Source organism: Schistocerca gregaria, chromosome 6, assembly GCF_023897955.1.
Source record: "Schistocerca gregaria isolate iqSchGreg1 chromosome 6, iqSchGreg1.2, whole genome shotgun sequence".
In the NCBI taxonomy this organism is placed as follows: Eukaryota; Metazoa; Arthropoda; class Insecta; order Orthoptera; family Acrididae; genus Schistocerca; species Schistocerca gregaria.
This window is the reverse complement of record NC_064925.1, coordinates 366,388,486-366,405,318: the sequence shown is the minus strand read 5'-3', so window position 1 is coordinate 366,405,318 and position 16,833 is coordinate 366,388,486.

Below are 16,833 nucleotides of genomic sequence, written 5' to 3'. Positions count from 1 at the left end.
TTTCTGCATTTAGAGTCGGCCACCCACCTGTTAGGTATATTTTAGGCAGGCATCAAAGGCTGCCGCCATCGAAACGAACAGTGACGCCATTCGTCGGCGTCGGATTCGACAGACGGCAGTCTTTCGTTGTGTTCTGGGGCAACCGGTAGAGCCGAGTGCTCGTGGCTCCTCGTGGCGCCCAGGTGATGCTCGTCATTCATTCGCAGTTTATTGAGTGAACAATAGGTTAAAGTTAGATATAGTGGGAATTAGTGCAGTTCGATGGCAGAGGAACAAGACTTTTGGTCAGCCGAATACAGGGTAATAAATACACAATAAAATAGGGGTAATGCATGAGTAGGTTTAATAATGAATAAAAAAATAGGAGTGAAGGTAAGCTACTGCAAACAGCATAGTTATTGTGGCCAAGATAGACTCGAAGCCCACGCCTACTACAGTAGTACAAGTTTATATGCCAACTAGCTATGCAGATGACGAAGAAATTGAAGAAATGTATGATGAAATAAAAGAAATTATTCAGATAGTGAAGGGAACGAAAATTTAATAGTCATTGGTGTCTGGAATTCGGTAGTTGGAAAAGGGAGAGAAGGAAATGTAGTAGGTGAATTGGATTGGGGGGAAGAAACGGAAGAGGAAGCCACCTGCCAGAATTTTGCACAGAGCACAACTTAATCATAGCTAACACTTCGTTCAAGAATCATAAAAGAAGGTTGTATACATGGAAGAAGCCTGGAGATACTGACAGGTTTCAGACAGATTATATAATGGTAAGACAGGGATTTAGGAACCAGGTCTTAAATTGCAAGACATTTCCAGGGGCTGATGTGGGCTCTGACCACAATCTATTGCTTATGAACTGTAGATTAAAACTGAAGATACTGCAAAAAGGTGAGAATTTAACGGGATGGGACCGGGATAAACTGACTAAACCAGAGGTTGTACAGAGTTTCAGAGAGAGCATAAGGGAACAATTGACAGGAATGAGGAGAGAAAAAAAGTAGAAGAAGAATGGGTAGCTTTGAGGGATAAAGTAGGGAAGGCAGCAGAGGATCAAGTTGGTAAAAAGACGAGGTCTACTAGATATCCTTGGGTAACAGAAGAAATATTTAACTTAACTGATGAAAGTAGAAAATATAAAAATGCAATAAATGAAGCAGGCAAAAAGGAATAAAGACGTCTCAAAAATGAAATCGACTGGAAGTGCAAAATGGCTAAGCAGGGATGGCTAGAGGGCAAATGTAAGGATGTAGAGGCTTATCTCACCAGGGGTAAGATATATACTGCCTACACCAAAATTAAAGAAACCTTTGCAGAAAAGAGAACCACTTGCATGAATATCAAGAGCTCAGATGGAAACCCAGTTCTAAGCAAAGAAGGGGAACCAGAAAGGTGGTAGGAGTATATAGAGGTTCTATACAGGTGCGATGTTCATGAGGACAATATTATAGAAATGGAAGAGGATGTAGATGAAGATGAAATGGGAGATATGATACTGCGTGAAGAGTTTGACAGAGCACTGAAAGACCTGAGTCGAAACAAGGCCCCGGGAGTAGACAACATTCCATTAGAACTACTGACAGCCTTGGGAGAGCCAGTCCTGCAAAACTCTACCGTCTGGTGAGCAAAATGTATGAGACAGGCAAAATACCCTCAGACTTCAAGAAGAATATAATAATTCCAATCCCAAAGAAAGCAGGTGTTGACAGATGCGAAAATTACCGAACTATCAGTTTAATAACTCACGGCTGCAAAATACTAACGCGAATTCTTTACAGGCGAATGGAAAAACTAGTAGAAACCAATCTCGGGAAAGGTCAGTTTGGATTCAGCAGAAATATGGGAACACGTGAGGCAATACTGACCCTACGACTTATCTTAGAAGCTAGATTAAGGAAAGGCAAACCTACGTTTCTAGGATTCTTAGACTTAGAGAAAGCTTTTGACAATGTTGTCTGGAATACTCTCTTTCAAATTCTGAAGGTGGCAAGGGTAAAATATAGGAAGTGAAAGGCTATTTACAGTTTGTATAGAAACCAGATAGCAGTTATAAGAGTCGAGGGACACGAAAAGGAAGCAGTGGTTGGGAAGGGAGTCAGACAGGGTTGTAGCCTCTCCCCGATGATATTCAATGTGTATATTGAGCAAGCAGTGAAGGAAACAAAAGAAAAGTTTGGAGTACGTATTAAAATCCAGGGAGAAGAAATGGAAACTTTGAGGTTTGCCGATGACACTGTAATTCTGTCAGAGACTGCAAAGGACTTGGAGAATCAGTTGAACGGAATGGATAGAGTCTTGAAAGGTGGATATAAGATGAACATCAACAAAAGCAAAACGAGGATAATGAAATGTAGTCGAATTATGTCGCGTGATGCTGAGGTAATCAGATTGGGAAATGAGACACTTAAAGTAGTAAAGGAGTTTTGCTATTTGGGGAGCAAAATAACTGAAGTAGAGAGGATATAAAATGTATACTGTCAATGGCAAGGAAAGCATTTCTGAAAAAGAGAAATTTGTTAACATCGAGTATAGATTAAAGTGTCAGGAAGCCGTTTCTGAAAGTATTTGTATGGAGTGTAGCCATGTATGGAAGTAAAACATGGACGATAAATAGTTCAGACAAGAAGAGAATAGAAGCTTTCGAAAGAAGAATGCTGATGATTAGATGGGTAGGTCACATAACGAATGAGGAGGTACTGAATAGGAATGGGGAGAAGAGAAGTTTGTGGCACAACTTAACTAGAAGAAGGGATCGGTTGGTAGGACGTGTTCTGTGGCATCCAGGAATCACCAATTTAGTATTGGAGGGCACCGTGGACGGTGAAACTCGTAGAGGGAGACCAAGAGATGAATGCACTAAGCAGATTCAGAAGGATGTAGGTTGCAGTAGTTTCTGGGGGATGATGATGCTTTCACAGGATAGAGTAGCATGGAGAGCTGCATTAAACCAGTCTCATGACTGAAGACCACAACAACAACAAGGTGAAGTGCCTACCCCCGTCAGCCCAAAAAATTTTGAGACTGGACTACCAGTAGTTAAAAATAGAGGGAAGGTGGGGGATCGACTGGGTGACGGACGAAAATATTGCTCAAAGGTAGGATTTCTTTTCTCCATACTGGAATGTAATGGACAAAGAGGTTTTGCTGCAGCGAATAAAGAATACATAGAAGTTTTTATTGACTTTTTTATTGAAAAATATTACTTCACTATGTAACTGAGAGTTTCCTGAGGCAACTCTGAAAGGAGGTAGGTCGACGGTTGTCGCCGTAACTCTAGTTGCGGTTATCTGAAACATAAAATTAACGTATCACCACACGTATCCTAACATGTGTAATTTTAGTTCATTGTAGGAATCTGGAAAAAAAATTTTTGGCGAAATTATAGATGTTTGGAAAAAAATCCAGTTTTGGACCCGTCTTTACGGTGAATTGAAGAGAATTCACTTTGCTTCAATCATTAAAATCGGGTGAAAATGTAGTATGGTCGACGACAACCATACCGAAAAACATGTTTTGAGGAAAAGGAATTTAAAGTTTGACAAGTATTTATCATATAAAAAATGGACAAGGTTTGAAACTTAGTGTATCATCGAAACCTGGTCGTAATAGCTACAGCCACGGCTAGTGGATGGCTACTTTCTTCTACTTTGACCTGTGTAAGCCCTCATTTTCATCCTCAAAGCCCTTTTGCTCGCTGAGGGCATCGCCGCTGGCGTCTCTTGCCATTTTGATTTGAAGGGCATTTGCCACGTGCATTAATGCAGAATGGTCTACACTGGATAGCCACACGGCCAAATTTGAAGAAATGTTGACGATTTCACTTCAGCTGGATGTTAGTTTTGGAGCGTATCTCGAAATGCGACTATTGATACTTTCGTTCATATTTTGAGTAATACCGCCCAAACAACGCTCCAGCGAGTAAGATTTAATGAAGTCTGTGAAAACATGGGGCTTGAGCGAGGAACCGGTTCTCTAACACCGAGATATGCCGTGCTTCAAACGCTCACGGAATAATTACTTTTAGCCGTTTTGCTTTTGTTGATGTTCATCTTATATCCACCTTTCAAGACTCTATCCATTCCGTTCAACTGATTCTCCAAGTCCTTTGCAGTCTCTGACAGAATTACAGTGTCATCGGCAAACCTCAAAGTTTCCATTTCTTCTCCCTGGATTTTAATACGTACTCCAAACTTTTCTTTTGTTTCCTTCACTGCTTGCTCAATATACAGATTGAATATCATCGGGGAGAAGCTACAACCCTCTCTGACTCCCATCCCAACCACTGCTTCCTTTTCGTGTCCCTCGACTCTTATAACTGCTATCTGGTTTGTAAATAGCCTTTCACTCCCTAATATTCTGAGAAATAATTCTTCAATGTATATACATTCGAATTCCGTAATAACAAAATTTCGAGTTTTTCCGATTCTTAGCCTGCCGTTCCCCCTTAAGATTGTGAGCCTACCGTAGTATCCCTGCCTCTCTCGTATGCCTGTATCGATAATTGTCTTCCTGGCTAGCGCTGACAAGAGGACCGTGCGAAGCTCCCTCCCTCCAACGTTATTCACATTGACAGGATATGCACGGCACGACTAGTACTCCAACGTGTGTAAACAGGAAGACACAACTGTCAACCGTTTTCTGGAAAATCTAATTTGAAAACTATACACGTACTTATACACTTTGTACAGTCGCTACCTTTGAAGTGTTGCATAGCCCAGCAAGTAAGCGATCAGTTTGGCAAGCGTAGGTCTCTAGATGCGATATCGTTCCTGCTACTATTTTTTTTATTCCCACGTAATTGAGGGAAAAGACTTACAATGACTGTGCAATCATCAATATATAATATTTCATTTAATATTCTCATAATCTTTATTCTGAAGAAAAAAAGAAAAAAATTGTTCGTAATTGGTTAGGAAATAAAGAAAAGATAAAAGATACACGAGAACTTTGAATCAAACCGTATTGCCACTTTATTCATATAATTGTATCTATTCAAATGTATGTGAATTCCTAAAGGACCAAACTGCTTAGGTCATCGGTCCCTAGACTTACACACCACTTAAACTAACTTAACACTAAGGACAACACTCACACCCATGCCCGAGGGAGCACTCGAACCTCCGGCGGGAGGGGCCGCACAAGAATATGGAAACACTCAAAACACAACACATTACCATGTCCAATACGGTGCAGCAAACCTATTGGCATTCAAAACAGCATTCATTCGTCTCAGAAAGTATAAATATAGGTCCTGTACGGTTTTCGGGGGAATTTACACCATTCTCCCTGCAAAACAGTGGCAAGTTCAGATAACCATGGCGGAGGCGGATAGCGATTACGCACTCTTCTCTAGAAAGTAGACCACAAACGCTTAATAATATTGAGGTTGCTGACTGCGGTGATCATGGGTGATGCGACAATTGATCCTCGTGATCACAAAACCAGATTACCGCGATCTGTGTAAACGGGGGATCTGGGGATCTGTCGTCTTGCGGCATAGCGTCACTCACCATTTAAGACCAAACATTATACCACGGGGTAGATGTGATCAGCCAAAACAGTCACATTGGCAGTAATGTGAACTTGCACAGTAACCGTTTGGATTGTGGTATATGAATATACAGCTGCCCATATAATCGCAGAACCCGCGCCATGTTTCATTATTGGGACGTAAACTCAGCCTGACGATGGTCACAGTGTGAAACAAGACTCATCCGACCAAATAACTTTCTTCCACTGCTCCACAGATCGGGTTTTATGCCTTCGGCACGACGTTTTCCAGTTATTGGCGTTTGCGTCACTGGTGTGCGGTTTTGGGATTCGAGCCCGTCCTGTGTTCCCAGTTTAGTGAGTTCCCTTCGAGTTCTTACGTGCTGACAGGGTTCGCGAGTGCGACATTCAGTTCCGCAGTGAGTTTTGTAGCTGTCTTCCTCTTATTTTTCGCCACAACCCTCTTCAATGACTGGCCACCACGATCATTCAACACATCATTAGTCCGCATTGTGACTTAGCGCACGATGTTTTTCCACTTTCCCTGTTTGCAGTATAAATCTTCGACATGGTGCCTCATGAAATACTAATCACTTTGACTAACTTTATTACGAAAGCTCCTACCACAGGAGCACCAACAATTTTGCCAAATCTGAATTCACTTAGCTCTGACATAATGCACTCCCAACAATAAAGAACACTGTTCTGAACGTGACTGACACTTGCAACCTATTCAGAACACTGGACAGGTGCCACTCATGGTCAAATACGACAATGAAACCTGCAAGTTTGGTTAGCATCTACATTTATGTTCAACCATGCGTTTCTCGCTATGTTCCCCTACTTCTATCTAAATCTTGCATACTCTGTACACAGGAAACATAACGCTGCACTTTCTCATTCAGAAAGCGCATTTAATGTTGTTTGTTTGTGAGGAGATCATGCCATGTATCGAGTAAGAAGGAAAAATGCCTGTCAGCCCTTGTCGAGACTGCACGTTCCGTAATATTACTGCTCATGTTTGCCGATCTTATGATTGTCACGTAGACGCGAAATCTATCGTTTCAGGGGGGCCACACTCAACACATGCAGATTCTCAACGGCCCCACACGGTTAGTGCCAGAAAAGAGACATATATTGCTCCCCCGGCTGATCAGATTTCTATAGTCACTTCGCTTACCTCGAGTCACAAAACGGTATGGTTTGCAGCAAGACAAGAATCCACCTGATGAGGAGGCTCCGAAGAGAAAGAATGTTGCCAGGTGGGAATCTACATCATCATATGGACACTGCACCTGAAATCATGGTATGGGATGCTACTGGATATACAAAATCATCACCTCTGGTTCGCTTAGCTGGTATTACATTTATGATGTGTTAAGACTGGTGGCTGTGCCCTATCTTTCAGGTCTTTGTAACATTATCTTTCAACAAAATAATGCAGGACCGCATGTTGTCAATGCTGTTCTCTCCAACCTCAATACAGAGAGTGTTCCACATCTGACCTGTCCAGCACATCCTCCAGATCCCTCTGCCACTGGAAACATCTGGTCTTGCGTTGCCTTGAGGGTGCCGTGCCACCACTCACCAGCGACTATAATTGGCGAACTCTGCCACAAATTTGATGCAGCGAGGAATGACATACTGGTATCTAACATCCGAGCTCATTTCAACTCGATATCCAGATGCCTTGGAGCCAATGTTGCTGCCAGAGGTAACAGCTCTGTGTACTACATTGTGTACCATGTATAACCCCAGATCACACACAAATTTTAATCGTGAATTCCCCTGCTGAACTGCATACTCACAATAAGTAAACTGTATTTATTTGTCGTCGTTCTTGGTTACAACTTCACAACAGAGTAAAAGTAAAGTTAATCTGTGCTTGGCCTGTGTTTCTAAAAGTAACACACATTCAGTCTGGTGTGTTATTATGTACAAAGAAATCACAGGTGGCCAAGGGGTAGTTTGGATCAATGATTGTTGCCAGCAGCCATAACTCGTCCCTAAAGGCATATGCACAGGAACAGCTGAACCAGTTGAGGACGGGCACTTCAGTTCCATCGATAACGAATAATGCGCCGCTACCACTACATACAAGACAGTGTAGGAAGCTGCAGTTGAACTGCCAATATGATCTGGCCCGGATGAGGTACAATGTCGGCATGCGTCAGAAATTCTGTGGCGGTTTTGTGATGCTTTCAAATCCAGAGCGGAGAAAAGGCAACTTAGTCAGCCAATGCTAAAACACTGTTCAACACTGTAGATCATCCAACAATTAGCCAGCACTCATAAAGGGTGTCACTGGCCGAACAACGCGTAATTCAGGATGAAGTGTAGAAGATGGTGCAGGATGATATCATTGAACCTTCTGAGAGCCCTTGGTCCTCTCCTGGGGTCCCTGTGAAGAAAAATGATTGCAGATGGTGTTTCTGCATTGACTACTGACGACTGAACAAAACAGCAGAAAAAGATGTCTGCTCATAGCCATGCACTGATGGCACCCTAGACTGCTTCAAAGGGGGAAAGCATCTCTCAAATATGGACATGCAGACCAGCAACTGCCAAATCGAGGTTGACGAGGATGACTGGCAAAAGACTGTCTTCATAACTTGTGATGGATTCTGTGTGTTGAAAAGCACGTCATTTGGAACATGTAGTGCTCTAGTAACCTTTGAGAATACAATGGACAACCTCTTCACCATCTTAAATGGACAACGTGTCTTTGCTATAGTGTCGTTTTTTCAAGAGAAGTACGTTTAGACTGCAGCCTAGACCTATACCCAAAAAAGTGTCTCTTGGGGCACCTAGTTAATGGCGATGGATTCCGTCTTGATCCAGCGAAAACGGGAGCAACCAGAGATTTTCCAACTCCTTGCCACTTTCTTGATGAAAAGTTTCCTTAGATAGTGCTAGTACTACCGGAGATTACATCGGATTTTCCAGGAACAAGGTGCAAGTAAGATCTTCGTCCTTAAGGAGGCTTTAACATCTTCTCCAGTCCTAGCACTGTATGATGAGAGTGCTGTGCTGAGGCAGAGCTGCACGTTAATGACAGCATTTATGGGATAGGTGCAGTAGTAGTACAAATTCAGTTCCCTCCAAGTTGGCGACAAACTACTCTACTACTGAGAAAGAGTATCTTGCAGCTATTTTAGCATCAACCAGTTCTGGGTGTATTTATTTGGCAAACCATTCACCATTTTGAATTCTCTGTGCTGACTAGCCAGCCTGAAAGATCAGCTAGGATGGCCAGCAAGATGGGAACTGAGGTTTCAGGTGTACGACATCACCACTTTGGCGCAAACACAAGGACGCTGACTGCCTTTCAGTCAGTTCTTTGGTTGGACGCAGCCCCATGGATGAAATCTCAGTCATCACTGCATTAAACGGTATCACTGCCGAACAGAGGGAAATTCAGCATTGCTGACAACGATAGAAGTCCTGAAGAAGGAGTGACTGATCAAAGAAGAGTTCCAGTTAATAGACAGAACACTGTATAAGAGGAACTATGATCCAATGGGGCAAAAATGGTTGCTCATAATCCCAGCTCGTCTACAGCCAGCTATTCTGAAGTTTTTCCACGACACACCAATATCTAGTCACCAGGAATTGCTGGAGACTCTAGACAGAACATAATGTGAGCTGCTGTAAGGAATGCCAGCAACATAAGCAAATGCCGTAATTACATCTGGTACCAATTCTGTCGTCAGCAACGCCATTGCACCAAATCTGAATCGATCGCGTGGAGAGGTTCCAGAAAGAGCAATCGATACATGAGGGTATTTTTGTGTGCAATGACTACCTCACCCACTGTCAAGAAAGCTATCCCATTAGACATTACCGCTAGTAACTTACAGCGGAGTTTACTAGTAGCTGGTGTAAAAAATATGAAACATTTTTCATTGAGAATAATTTTAAATGCTAAAGAATAGAGAACAAAAGGCTTAAAGAGTTATATCTAAATATATTACCTTGATATAAAAGGAATCGAAAATAACAATAGACAAATTGACTATCGTCTGTCTGCAGCCATCTTAGCAAAAATATCTCCGCGGCAGTTTTGAATCGAGAATTTTAACAAACATAAATGTTGTTAGATATAAACGAATGGAAATAAATCTGCACCGGAAGTCCGAATCTACTTAAAAAGACAGAATTCGACTCAGATTGAATTTTTAAAAATAATGCTCACAGCATGTTACGTAATATTAATTTCTTACTTGCTGATGTATGAAGCCTAATTATTTCTGACGATTTACATGAAATATTTTAATAGGTGACATACGTCAGTGTTGTGCGCGGATAGTATTTTGTGACTAAATGTTCCTTTTGCTAGAGAAAAGTGCTTCCATCTTAAGTAACAGTTGTGTAAAATCTGATAAATGATATGCAATTCAGTCCCACTCACACGACTTTAGACAACATTTCTACACAACGTCAAGTGGAGATTTCTTTACCGGAGTGACAAATATTAACCGGGATAATCATTTTTGAGATCAAACGAATTGTTACGCTGCCAATAGGTAAGTGGTTTTATATATTTTTTGATCTGCCTGAAACATCATTTATAAGTAATTAAAGTCACGAAATACTATAAACCCATTCCGCCACACTGCACAGTCCTCAAATTATCAACTACATCGGTGAGAGGCATTCGACATTTATACATGGTACCAGCTGAAGCATGACTGATCACACACTCTGCATACCTTAGACGTGCACTGGTATAACACACCCGATTGTCTCCAGCCTCTTCTCCTACGACGATCTTCGGTCTAGTGAACCTGATGCCAATCAGCCAAGTTCCACATCAGATGTTTCCTCGCTGAACTTTTTCGTGCACTGCGGCGTGATGAGGGAGGCTTCTACTGTTGTTCTTAATGGATCCCTAGTGGCCAAACTGGCCGTGTGGAGACGTTCTGTACTCGGTAATCTTTTCGGGTTTGCTGCCAGATCCTAAAATGAACATTACTCGATATTTGTGCTATTCACTGGGAAAACTGATGCCAGAGCTGGAAACCGCGATACCATCTGGCACACCATAAGTGGCTTCCTTAGGACTCTTGCAACCATAGCGTATGCTATTTTCGATGCAGATACTCTAACACAGGAAGTAGCATACTTGGCGTCTGCGTTTAAAGGAAATGAGTACGCCATCTAGAAGAATCGTTGGGTTAGGGTGTTTGGACCAACCCTGGAGATGCATGAAAAGGAGCGTATATCTGTGGCCATTATTCTGTATGCTGGGGGTGTATCAGTTAAGATTGGAAGAATTATGAGGACATTTGACATCAAGCTTGTGTTCATCCACCTGCCAATATTAGGGCGCTAATCGGTTCTGTCAAGGATGATTTGGCTCTTAGGAAGCCTGGCATTTACTAACTTCTGTGGCAATATGGAAAGGCTTACATCAGCCAGCCACTTTGAACAGTTCAGGTGCGTGGAACACCGTCATCACTGGAGGCTACAACAGCCTGAAAAATCGGCGGCAGCGGAGCATTGTTCAAATGAGGGAAAAGGAACAACGTTTGGCGGGATCCTGATAGTTAACGTTATGTCCGATTTTTAGGGGAGTGTTCATAATGAGGCAATCGAAATTAAGTTGGTAGAGAACTTGACTGATGGAGGCAAAGGTTTTCCTCTTAACAAAACGTGGAACCCTTAATATCTCCAAACACAACAAGCTTTAGTGCGACCTGCTCGAGTATTTGAGTATGATCTCAGAGTGCGGTACCTCGTTGGCACTGGTGGCGACTACGGTCGACGCCACAAACCCAGTCTTGGGGGCAGCACCTGTGGTGGGCGGCACATACGCAGAGTACCGTATGGAGGCCTACAAAGGACGACGGTTTCTAGACCTGATACCAGTTCTCTGCGTCTCTCCTGAAGATGGATCGCTGAAGTAGCAAACTGAGCCGTGGTAAAATTTGCTGTTTTGAAGAGCACGCCACAGCACAGTGTGTGAAGTAGTCACCCTCTGTTGCTGGCGGTGGCGCCACTTTGGCAATCGCAGCTTTGGTGGCTCCCTCTGCTAGGAAAGGGGTAAAGTTGCTTGTTCACGTGCATTTAAGGGGCGCTATGAGCTCGCCAGTGGATCCTCTACACCTCCCATAAACTCGATCCTCCTCTCCCGCTGGTCTCTCCCATTCTCTCCCGCCCCCGTCTGCTGCCGCACCTGTACTTCCACGTCCCACCTGCTGGAGAGCACCCTCTCCCAAGGTGGCTTCCGCCAGCTCCCTCTCACTGATGATGCCCTCGTCCCCTCCATCTACCCCTCCTACCAACTTTGATCCTCCCTCCCTCTTCCTGTGTTTGTTCCTTTGGGCACCCTCTCTCCCTTCTCTCCCCCTTCCCCCCTCCCTCCTCCCTTTCTCCCCACTCCTCCCCTACCCCCGTACTTCCATTCCTCCTCCCATCTCCTCTGCCATTGGCATCTTTGCTCTCCCCTCTCCCTCCCACTCCCCCTTCTTCCCCTCTTGGCAGGTCCCCGGACTCGCACACGTTACGTGGAAATTCGCGCGCCGTAGATCATCGCCATCCGTGTCTCATGTGTGTGCCATCGTGTTTGTGTTTAGTGTTCGCCATCACGCTCCAACGTTCACCTGTGCCGTCGAAATCATCAGTGTTTGTGCGCCGTGCCGACAGTTCTTCGTGTCTTTCTCGCCGAGTGTGAACGGCTTCATGTTTTTTGTATTCTGTGTCTACTGTCTTTTGCCCGCCAGTTTGTGCAATCTCTTATGTGTCTTCTTGATGTTTTCTCATTTTTAACTCTGAGGCTTAAGAGCAGCGTACGATGCTGCTGCCAGCCTACCTGATGTGCAAGTGTTGAAATAACAATAAAGGGGAAAAAAACTCGCCAGTGGGTCAGTCTGGGTGAGTCCAGAGTCGGTCTGGGGTCAGTCTCTCGTCCCCAGTTTGCTAGTCTGTCTCTCGCCCGAATTTGTGGCGCAGTGAGAGAACTCAACGAGTGGTCGCCCTGTTGGGGGCTTAGTTCCTGCATCTGAGTCTGTGCGTTAGGCAGTCAGTCTGCTCGAGTTGCTCAGGCAACGGTCATTGGTGGTTGGATCGATCGGTTGGTCGGTCGCGCACTGAGACACAAGATGACTTGTCCGTCTTGAGCGTCGGCGCATGTGAGGTCACCACGTGAGTCCAGTGGGCCGCGCCGTATAGAGAGGGGTAGTGGCTTCGCCGCCGACACGAGAGCAACAGGAGTCAACCCACGACATCGGTCTGACCGGTGCGAGCTGCGACGTCGTGAGACGGGAGATCGGCGCGCCTTCCTGCGTCCGTTGAAGCGGCTGGCACCGGGCGGTTCGGGAGAGCGTTTTGGGGGTGCTGCGCCAGGTCTTCTCCAGAAATCGCAGTTGATTAGAAGTTAAGTGATTGGAGATATGTTGTTTCATTTACTTGTTAAATTCTACTTATTTTGTTGGTGAGGTCACCAGCCGCTTTGTTTTGGGATCGTCTCACTGTTCTTCTCCGTTTGCCCACCCACGGGAAGGTGGTTACTTATGAACTGGGTGGTCCGTTTTTCCCTTGTGGAGTTGTTCGGTAATCTCCCTATCAATCTGCCTCTGTCATGTTTGTCGGATTCGGTGTGTTAACGAATTTATTGCTTGAAGTGTAATGGCCTAATTCCTGAAATATGTTTTTATCTTGCCTATCATCTTGAGAGGCGGTATATGTGTACTGTAGAACATGTTTGGCCAATCTTGTATAATTTTATGTAAGATTGCATTTCATGGGCTTTTATTTAAATTGTCATTTTAGTATATAAAGTTGCCACCCTTCCACTGTAAGACTTTTCTTAGAAGTTAAAATCAAGTTGCACCTTCAGTGGCAAGTTAATCTTTTAATGTTAGTGTTTTGTATCACTTCCATCCCTCCTATGGGGTACATAGTTTGTGTGCTTGTCTGAATTGTTAAAACTTTTACTTTAAGGTAATCCGGCGTGTTGCAGATTTGCACCTGTGTAGTCTTTCAGAGGTTGTTGTGAGCGGTCGTGACTACGGCCGAGTCAAAAGGGAGCGGCAAGGTTCTCAGCCCAAAAGCTCGTACACTCAAAAATTTGTTTCTTTCTGCCTCTGAATAAATTGTAACTTGATATTTAGAGGGAGCTTTCTGCTTATAATTTTAAATCTGTTTCTTAAAAAAAACTTTTAGGAATAAAATTCCCATTTGTTAAAAGCAATTTCATTGTGATTTCATCAGTTACTCCCTGGCAACTACTTCCGCGCTCACGTAGTGTGATTAAATGTGTTAATGTTCTGGATGAATCGCTTGTAAATAAAGTAAATTCTTAAGAAAAAGTTTTGAAAGCAAATTCACGGTTCACAAACCATGTTGATTTTAGGATATAATAGTAAACCCTAGGAGACAGCCACGAATTATTACGCTGGGAGAGGCTACACAGTCGCACATTGTGTGCTATTTCAGTCAACACAACCCTCCCAGTTGGCTCCAGAAAGGCAGTGCACAGTTCCGCTACATTTACCTCAGGGTATTATAACGGTAGCATGGCGGTGTAAGTGCTGTTCTGTCACCTTAAGACATACATAACGACATTATGTAGACCTAGTAAATGTTCTAGTCCTGTCTAAAGGCCGCTTACAACACTCACTCCTGCAATTACGTTTAGTACTTCAGATGTTATTCTAGCTTCGGTAATTGAAGCACTTAAACACAACTATCTCCATAACAACCGCTAGTGACCTCAGATGCCGCGTGATGTATAAAGCTCGAACAAATTCGAAGTTATCGTATAGTCTTGGTTGCAACTTTTCTTTTTCGTCAAACTACTTCTTGCGAGTGATAATAATACTGAAAAACACGGTCGCCAGCCAATATGACGAATCGATTGACGTTATTCAACAAATTTGGTCTTTACTATATTTTGGTTCTTTTTAAACTTTTTCTCTTTTAATAATTTCTATCACTGAAAGAACAGGCTAATGGACGTAGATAGCTGAATAATGACTGCTTTCAGATTAGGTCACACGCACACAATTAGAAAGTTTTGGTCCATGAAAACAACGCCGGAACGACAATAATGCCTACTTACGTTTCTGAAGGTAAGATCAGCAACACTGCCTCTTAAAACATGTATTATACACAAACAATATTTTACGATACTTTTATTAGTATCGATATGATTGCCAAAGGTTTTTTATACTTAGCTTTTCTCAGTTTTATTGAAATAGTTACTTTGCGTAATTTCTTGGACAGAAGGGCCCAATAACCAAGTTCACACACTAGGTAGAATTGTTATTTACTTTACTTACTTTCAAGGCAATCTACAATTTTCCACATTTACTTTAGTTGTTGCACTTGAGTGATAAATTAAATTTACTTTGCAGGAAAAGACTCAGTTGCACCATAATGTTTCACACCAATGGACTCTCGGTTTCATTCTCTTTAGTATAGGGAAGGAACCCTACTTGAAACACTTTAGGTTAAATGAGTAGTTTTGCGTAAAAAGAACGATTAAATGGTTATTGAACAAAATACGCAAAAACTTGTCAACGCAGCTCGTATGCAGAGCTATGGACGGTTAACTTCAGTAGTGTTGTGCGCACAGTTGCTGGAGATTTGGGTGCTTTGAAGGTACGTACCATTTTGCAGCGACGGAGATTATTTCTTGCCTTCGTGGCGTCGAATTATGCGACTTATACCATCGCAAATATGAATTTGGCTTTCCTGGAGATCTGCATCAGTCTAAGTAACGGATGCCTTCGACCATTTCACACCCAGGAATTAACACTCGTTGCAGAGGTAATTTTATATCTCCTCTAAAGTGGTGCAAACTTGTACCTTAGCACTTCCCCTTCACTCACAGCTATTAAGAAGTTAAACTTAAGCTTTGTTTAAACATTACTGCGGAGTACAGCGCGCATCAGCTTTCGTCACATGCCTCAACAGTGTTTTGCGCTTGTCTGACTAACTCCACTTCTCCCCTCTCCTATTTGCTTCCGTTGGCAGCAAAAAATCTCCACCTTTTCCGACGTTCCAGAACATCATTAAATCCCTACTGGTTTTCACCTATATTTAACTTTAGCCTTGAGCTGGTGCTGCCTTCACTTTACAACAATAATACATAGTTAAACAAAAGATACTTATTGTTACTTACATAACATTATAAACATTTGTTAATTACATATAAACATTAAACTTCACACCGTCAAAGAATATTGTCTTCTGCAGACCTCTTATACACTGCATACTGTACAAATCTCATTCTTTGCTTCATTAGTGCAAAGTCTCTGGACTCTAAAAAGGTCGATGTTGTTGTTGTTGTTGCCTTCAGTCCTGAGACTGGTTTGATGCAGCTCTCCATGCTACTCTATCCTGTGCAAGCTGCTTCATCTCCCAGTACCTACTGCAACCTACATCCTTCTGAATCTGCTTAGTGTACTCATCTCTCGGTCTCCCTCTACGATTTTGACCCTCCACGCTGCCCTCCAACGCTAAATTTGTGATCCCTTGATGCCTCAAAACATGTCCTACCAACCGATCCCTTCTCGTAGTCAAGTTGTACCACAAACTTCTCTTCTCCCCAATCCTATTCAATACCTCCACATTAGTTACGTGATCTATCCACCTTGTCTTCAGTATTCTTCTGTAGCACCACATTTCGAAAGCTTCTATTCCCTTCTTGTCCAAACTAGTTATCGTCCATGTTTCACTTCCATACATGGCTACACTCCAAACAAATACTTTCAGAAATGACTTCCTGATACATAAATCTATATTCGATGTTAACAAATTTCTCTTCTTCAGAAACGCTTTCCTTCCCATTGCCAGTCTACATTTTATATCCTCTCTACTTCGACCATCATCGGTTATTTTACTTCCTAAATAGCAAATCTCCTTTACTACTTGAAGTGTCTCATTTCCTAATGTAATTCCCTCAGCATCACCCGATTTAATTTGACTACATTCCATTATCCTCGTTTTGCTTTTGTTGATGTTCATCTTATATCCTCCTTTCAAGACACTGTCCATTCCGTTCAACTGCTCTTCCAAGTCCTTTTCCGTCTCTGACAGAATTACAATGTCATCGGCGAACCTCAAAGTTTTTACTTCGTCTCCATGAATTTTAATACATACTCCAAATTTTTCTTTTGTTTCCTTTACTGCTTGCTCAATATACAGATTGAATAACATCGGGGAGAGGCTACAACCCTGTCTCAATCCTTTCCCAACCACTGCTTCCGTTTCATGCCCCTCGACTCTTATAACTGCCATCTGGTTTCTGTACAAATTGTAAATAGCCTTTCGCTCCCTGTATTTTACCCCTACCACCTTTAGAATTTGAAAAAGAGTATTCCAGTCAACATTGTCAAA